The following is a 7,352-nucleotide window of genomic DNA, read 5'->3' as shown; positions in this document are numbered from 1 at the left end:
ACTCCTCGGAAGGAAGGTTGGGCAATCCTACTTCTGTAGTGATGTTGTTGTTGTTGTTAGTGATACTGCCTCGGAAACCCAAGGAGGGTCGCTATGAGTTGGGTTTGACTCGAGGGCACATAACAACAACAACAACAAGCTCAATATAACTACGGTACTATTATCACATCTAAGATTATTAACAATAATTTCCTAGTATCTAGCCCATATTCAAGGAGCTCTGGTGTGTAGTGGGTAAGTGTAGTGGTTTTATTGCTGTGTCCACTTGGCTGGGCCTGGTTGAGTTGCTGGGCAGCTGGTGGTAGTTATTCCCCATGATGAGACTGGCAGTCAACTCCATGGTGGGATCTACCACAAGCAGCTGAGTAGCTGCCTTAGGGATGTGGTCTACTTTCTGTATATATTAGGAAAAGCCTTGGGGATAGTAGCTAGCTTATGGCACCTTGAACCCTGCATGTAGCCATGTCGTTGTTCAGCATCCTGCCATGCTCTGCTGACCTGGGGACTTACAATGAACTTGAATTAATGGCCTGCCGTTTGGTTTGGTAATGTCAGGACTGTGCGTTTTTACTTGTCATCCTTGGGCTTGGCAGTCTCAGCAGCCAGCAGCTAGCTGTCTGAGTGAAGAAAAGCCTCCTAGCTTCAATGGGCCGGGAGCAGGAGGCAGAGCTGGACCCCAAGGCTGAGGGGCTTTCACCCAGCCCCTAGAGCCTGGCACTTTGAACTTGGACTTAAAGCCTCCAAAGTGTAAGAGAATATGCTTCTATTTGTCAAAGCCATCCTATTTGTGGTATATTCTTGTCAGAGTGGCACTAGGTAACCAGAACAGTAAGCCATCTGGCTTTTAACCAGAAGGTCGGCAGTTCAAACCCACTAGCTGTTCTAAGGGAGGAAGATGGAGCAATCTACTTCTGTAAAGATTCACAGCCTTGGAAACCCTATCAGGGTCACTATGAGTCAGAATCGACTCTATGGCACTGGGTTTTGGGAGTGCATATTCAAGTTTTCCCCACACTGTCTTCTATAACTAATTTTTTTGCAAACCAAAATCCTATCAATATTTACACATCACATTTGATTGTTAGGTCATTTTAATGTAGAGCAGTCCTACTTTTTCATTCCCATGGTGTCCCTTCCCCCCGCTTTTTTGGTGAAATTTTATTCAATTCATGTACTTAATATAACTGTTACCCAGATCAAGGTTTAGAACATTTCCATCACCACAGGAAAATCTTTTTTGCCTCTTTCAAGCCCCACTCAGAGGCTACCGCTTTTCTAATTTCTATTGTTATAGATTAATTTTGGGAGCTCTGGTAGCGTAGTGTTTAAGGCACATGACTGCTAACCGGAAGGCTGGTGGTTCAAACCCATCAGCCACTCCTCGGAAGGAAGATGGGGCAATCTACTTCCGTAGTGATACTGCCTCGGAAACCCAAGGAGGGGTCGCTATGAGTCAGGTCCAACTCGATGGCACATAACAACAACAACAACAGATTAATTTTGCTAGTACTTGAACATCATATTAAATGGAACCATATGATATGAAATATTTTATATCAGGCTTCTTTTTCTTAGTATAATGTTTCATCCATGTTGTGTGTGTCAGTTTTTCCTCTGTATTAAAGAATAGCATTCTGTTAATGTGTGTGTACCACAACATGTTAATCCATGTTGTTTTTGATGATTATTGGGATTGTCTCCAAATTTTGATTGTCATAGCTCAAACTACTAAAACATTCATTCTTGTAAAATCCTATTATGAGCATTACCTTTTGAAGAGACCAGGCTAAGATATAAATTATCGCATGTTCTGAATTTTTAAATTTTTTCCCCCTTTTTGTGGTGGCATTTGTCTCCAGTTCCTACAAACTGGAAATGAGAAGTTTTATCAGTACTTGCCTGTTGAAAGTATGGCACTGTTCTCCTCTCACCCCTCCCTCTGCATTTATATTTTTTTCTTGCAATATCATATGTTTAATACATTGGTAATATGAGAGTAAAAACAAATAGTAAACATGAAAGATTTTGCCCTATCCTATAACATTTTCTGTAGATGACTGTGTTGCCCAACAGAGCCATATGACTTGAGAGAAAATGTGTAACTGGGAGGAAAGTGTGACTTTTCTCAATGAATCTTTGGAGAGTGATATGATATGCCAAACAGCTAGCTTTTACAAAGCAGTGAAAGAATTATATTTCACATCATTTATGCTTCTAATATCTGGAAAATTTTATCTGTTAAAGTTTTATATTTAAAAAAGTATATTTAGTATTTGTATTCTCCAACTTTTTATTATTTACCATTTTAATTTCCATGAGCTAATTGGCAAAATGAAAGGAGAGAAGAGGAAATAGGCGATCCTGACACTGAAGCCCAGTGCCTGGGTGTTGGATCCTCTGGTGCTGCTCTGACGGAAAATACCGCAAGTGGGTGGCTTTAACAAACAGGGATTTATTATTTGTAACATTGGTGAAAACAGATATGGTCTTTTTTAATCACTACTCATCAGAATATTGTTTGTCTTCTTGACCCTTATTCAGGTTACTATGGAGTAGTGACTCACAGTTACACTACAGTGGGTGGTATATTTCCTCAGAATACAGACTTTTTAAAACTTTAACTATGAAATACTTCAAAGTTACAGAAAAAAAATATATATATTGAACAGTGTAACCTCCCACTCTGATATAGCAAATGTACAATTTTACATGTTGGCTGCAGCCTTCTGTTTTTTAAAATAAAATGTAACAGTCAAGTCCCTCTGTATTCCTCCCTCTTGTCTAAGAGGTAACCAGTATCCTGAAGTTGAAGTGTCTTCTTTCCATTTAGATTTTTGTACTTTTGTTAGTATTCATGCATGTCTTTATACTACCTATACTACTGTTTTTGTTTTAAAACTTTACACAAACCTGTCATGCTGTATGTACCCTTCTGCAACTTGTTTTTTCACTTTCACTGTTTTTGAGATTACCATTGTTGATTCTTGCAGATCAAGTTTATTTCTTTAATATCTTTATAAACTTGTATGTTTATATGACAGAATAATTTATTTTTTTTACTCTCCTGTTGGTGGACCTTTAGATACTGGTAGTTTTCACTTTTTCATTATTACAAACAGTGTTGCAGTGTTTATATTTATATATAACTCCTAGTGTCCCTGTATAAGAATTTCTCTTGAGTCAGTTGTTCTCAACGGTGGGTACTGTGCCCTAGGGAACATTTGAGAAATTTTTTGGGTTACTTTTGATTTCTAGCGATTGGGGTGTTCTATTGATCTTAATTGTTTGGATGACTTTTGCTTTTCCCATTGAATATATTAATGAAAAACCTCTTTGTACTTATTAGACATTTAGAACCTGTTTTATTTATAAAGTCTTTTTTTTTTTTTTTTTTTTTGAGGAGTTTTAAAAGACAGTGAATTTTCCAAGAATACAATTACCATGTCAATTGAGGAAAGAATGTGTTTTGTTTGAAACTTTGCCAAGAGTTACTCACTTTCCTTCCAAAAGTCATGACATTACTGGTGGTCCTGCTTGTGGTGTGTGAGTTGCCAGTATAAAAATAATGTCTGTCTGCATTTGAAACTGTCCGTTTAGTGTAGAGTCTGTGTATAGGTTCAAATAGTATATCTTATAGGATAGTCCTGCCTGAGGATATACATGTAGAAATATATGTTTCATTATAACTTATTTCCTTGTTTTCACATTTTAGTTAGGGCATTGTTTTTGGTTTTTTTTTTTTTTTTAGTTATATGTGTAGGTGTTACAATTGATGAGTTTGCTTTGGTTACTTCATGCTGCTCTAACAGAAAATACCACAAAGTGGGTGACTTTAACAAACAGGAGTGTATTCTTTTACAGTTTTGGAGGCTAGAAGTTCAAGTTCAAAGTGCCAGGCTCTAGGGGCTGGGTGAAAGCCTCTCAACTTTGGGCTTCAGCTTTGTCTCTTGCTCCTCGCTCACTGGGTTGGAGGCTTTTTCTTCACTCAGGCAGCTGCTGGCTGCTAAGGCTAACAAGCCTAAGGTCAAACTTACTGCTGCCCAGTCGGATCCGACTCATAGCGAATCCTCCTTGGGTTTCCGAAGCGGTATCACTATGGAAGTGCATCGCCCAGTATTCCTTCTGAGGGGTGGCTGGTGGGTTTGAACTGCCAGCCTTCTGATTAGCAGTCAAATGCCTTAGGCACTCACTCAACAAAAACCAAACTCACTGCTGTGAAGTCAGGTCCGACTCATAGTGACCCCTCCTTGGGTTTCTGAGGCAGTATCACTACAGAAGTAGATTGCCCAACCTTCCTTCTGAGGAGTAGATGGTGGGTGTGAACTGCCAGGCTTCTGGCACTACACTACCAGAAATGGCACAGCCCCAATATTACCAAACAACTGGGTAGGCCACTAATTCAAGTTCAGAGATAGTTACAAGATAGCAAGAAACATGGCAGGCTGCTAAATGAAGACTGGGCTATATTCAGAGTCCAAGAATGCCAAAAAGCTGTAGAGATCTTTCTCAATGCTTCTCCTTAAATGCTGGAAGCAGACCACTTCCTGAAGGCAGCTACTCAGCTGCTTCAGTAGATTGTACCTTGGAGGTGATTACCAATCTCATCATGGGGAATAACTACATCCAGCTGCTAAGCCACTCTAAACGAGGCCCAGGCAAGTATCGCATAACCTTAACTACCACAAGGTTGCAAAATATTTGTTATAAATTTTTGTTTTTAAAATCTTATAGAACAGAGGCCATTACTATAGAGAATGGATTTAGAAACAGAACTGTGGGTCTTAGGGTATGCTGGTCTACACTTTGCCACATCACCTATTACTTTTTAGCATAGTTGTATCAATTTATGTTCCTTCCAGCATAAGAAATGAGCTTTTTGTTTTTCCATATTTCCCCTATGCTTAATATTTCAGATTTAATTTTTCCCCCTCAATATTACAAACATTACCAGAAGGCTGGTGGTTCAAACCCACCAGCCACTCCTCGGAAGGAAGGTTGGGCAAGCTACTTCTGTAGTGATACTGCCTTGGAATGTGAGGCATGTGACAGTAATGTGTCACACAGTTAAGATTTTCATGGAAGGAGATTGCCAAGTCTTTCTCCCAAAGACTCTGGGTGAACTCAAACTGCTAGTCTTTTCATTGGTAGCTGAGTGCTTAACCATTGGGCCTCTGGCACTCTGATTATTGATCTTTCTTTCTGTGAATAGCCAGTTCATATCTTTTGCTCTTTAAAAACCAAACCAAACTCACTGTCGTTGAGTCAGATCAAACTCATAGTGACCCCTCGGGTTTCCGAGGTGGTATCACTACGGAAGCCTTCTGGTTAGCAGTCAAATGCCTTAGGCAGTACGCCTCCAGAGCTCCCTAAATTTGTTGTAGTATCCTGATATTGTCCTTTTAATTTGTATTGGTTCTGTTGCGGTGTTGCCCAATTTATTTCTTATTCATGTATTTGTATTCTCTCCCTCTTTTCCTTTGTTAAATTTGCCAATGGTATGTCGGTTTATTAGTCTTTAAAGGTCTTGTTGATTTTTTTCTATTGTCTTTCTATTTTCTGTTTCATTGATTTCTGCGCGAATCTTTATTATTTCTTCTGGCGACTGTAGGCTTTTTTTGCTGCTCTTTTTCTAATTGTTGGAAATGTTGTGTCAAGGTGTAGATTTTGGCTCTTCTCTTTTGTTGTGTGCATTTATTGTTATAAATTGCCCTCTGATCATTGCTTTTTCTGTGTCCCAAAGACTTTGTTATGTTGTGTTTTCATTCTCGTTTGATTCAAGCAATTTTTTAATTTCATTTTGTATTTCTTCTATTACCCAGTCATTTTCGAGGATGGTGTTACTTAGTTTCCATGTGTTTGCTATTTTTCTGTTCATCTTCCTATTTTTGATTTCTAATTTTACAGCATTGTCATCTGAGAAGAAGCTTTGCAGTATTTCAGTGTTTTTAAACTTATTGATGCTTGGTTTGTGGCCTAAAATATGGTCTATTATGGAGAGTGTTCCATGTGCACTGGAGAAGAATGTATATTGTGCTGTTGTTGGGTGAAGTGTTCTGTAGATGTCTGTAAGGTCAAGTTGGTGGAGTGTATTGTTTAGTTCTTCTGTGTCTTTGTTGAGTTTCTTTCCAGTTGTTCTATCTGTGATTGAAAGTGGTGTATTAAAGTCTCCGACTACGACTGTGGAGTAATATGTTTGTTTTTTCTGTTCTGTTATAGTCTGGTTTATATATTTTAGGGCTCTTTCATTGAGTATGTAGGTATTTATTATTGTTATGTCCTGTTGTTCAGTTGATACTTTAATTATTATATAATGTCTTTCCTTGTTTCCTATGGTGGTTTTGTTTTAGAGTCAATTTTATCAGAAATTAATATTGCCAATTCTGCTCTTTTTTGGTTGCCAATTGCTTGATATATCTTTTTCCAACTTTTGATTTTTGGTCTGTTTTTGCCTTTGTCTCTAAGATGTGTCTTTTGTAGACAGCATATTGATAGATAATATTTTCTTATCCAGCCTACAACTCTCCATCTCTTGAGTTGACATTCAGTGTAATTATCGACAAGCATGATTTTGTTGCTGTCATTTTGTGCTTTTTCATGCTGTTGCTGATTTCTTTGTTCCATATAATTTTTAATTAATTAATTTTTATTGTGATTTGGGTGAAAGTTTACAGAGCAAATTCACTTCCCATATAGCAGTTCACATACACTTTGTCTTGACATTGATTGCAATTTACCACAATGCAACAGCTCCCCTCCCAATTCCTCCCCATAGTTACCTCTTCCCTGTGTCCTTCCCTCCTTGCACTCCTGAGCTATGTTCCTGTGCATACACAGTCCTTCTATTCTCCCATGATTGTTCTCTTGAAGAAGTGTGTCTACCAAGTGTAAATGTTCACCTCAAATGCCTATCTTGTGTTTGGCTGAAAGCCACAGGTGTGGGTTCAATTCCAGACCTGAAGGGCAGCCAGACACCATAGTTTCTATGCCTCTATCAGGCTCCACCAGGCTCTATCAGACCAGCAAACCTGGTCCCTTTTTTTTTTTTTTTCCTTCTCCCAAATGATTTTGAGTTTTGGTCCACATTATTCTCCCACTCTATCTAGGATCTCCTACATAGATCCCAATACGAGTGGTTGACAGTGGTAGCCAGGCACCATCCAGTTCTTCTGGTTACATAGTTGTAGAGGCTGAGGATTGCATGGTGTACCAGTCACCTGGACTAATTGTTCCATGAATCTTTGGCTTTCTTCATTCTTCTTTGCTCTGGATGAGGAGAGACCCATCATTGCATCTAGATGGCTGCTTGCAAGCTTTTAAGATTCTAGTCACTACTCGCCAAAGTAGGAGGTGGA

This window comes from Orycteropus afer, unplaced genomic scaffold (assembly GCF_000298275.1).
Source record: "Orycteropus afer afer isolate SDZICR_OR568_19922 unplaced genomic scaffold, OryAfe1.0 scaffold00169, whole genome shotgun sequence".
NCBI classification, from domain to species: domain Eukaryota; kingdom Metazoa; phylum Chordata; class Mammalia; order Tubulidentata; family Orycteropodidae; genus Orycteropus; species Orycteropus afer.
This window is presented reverse-complemented; position numbering follows the sequence as displayed.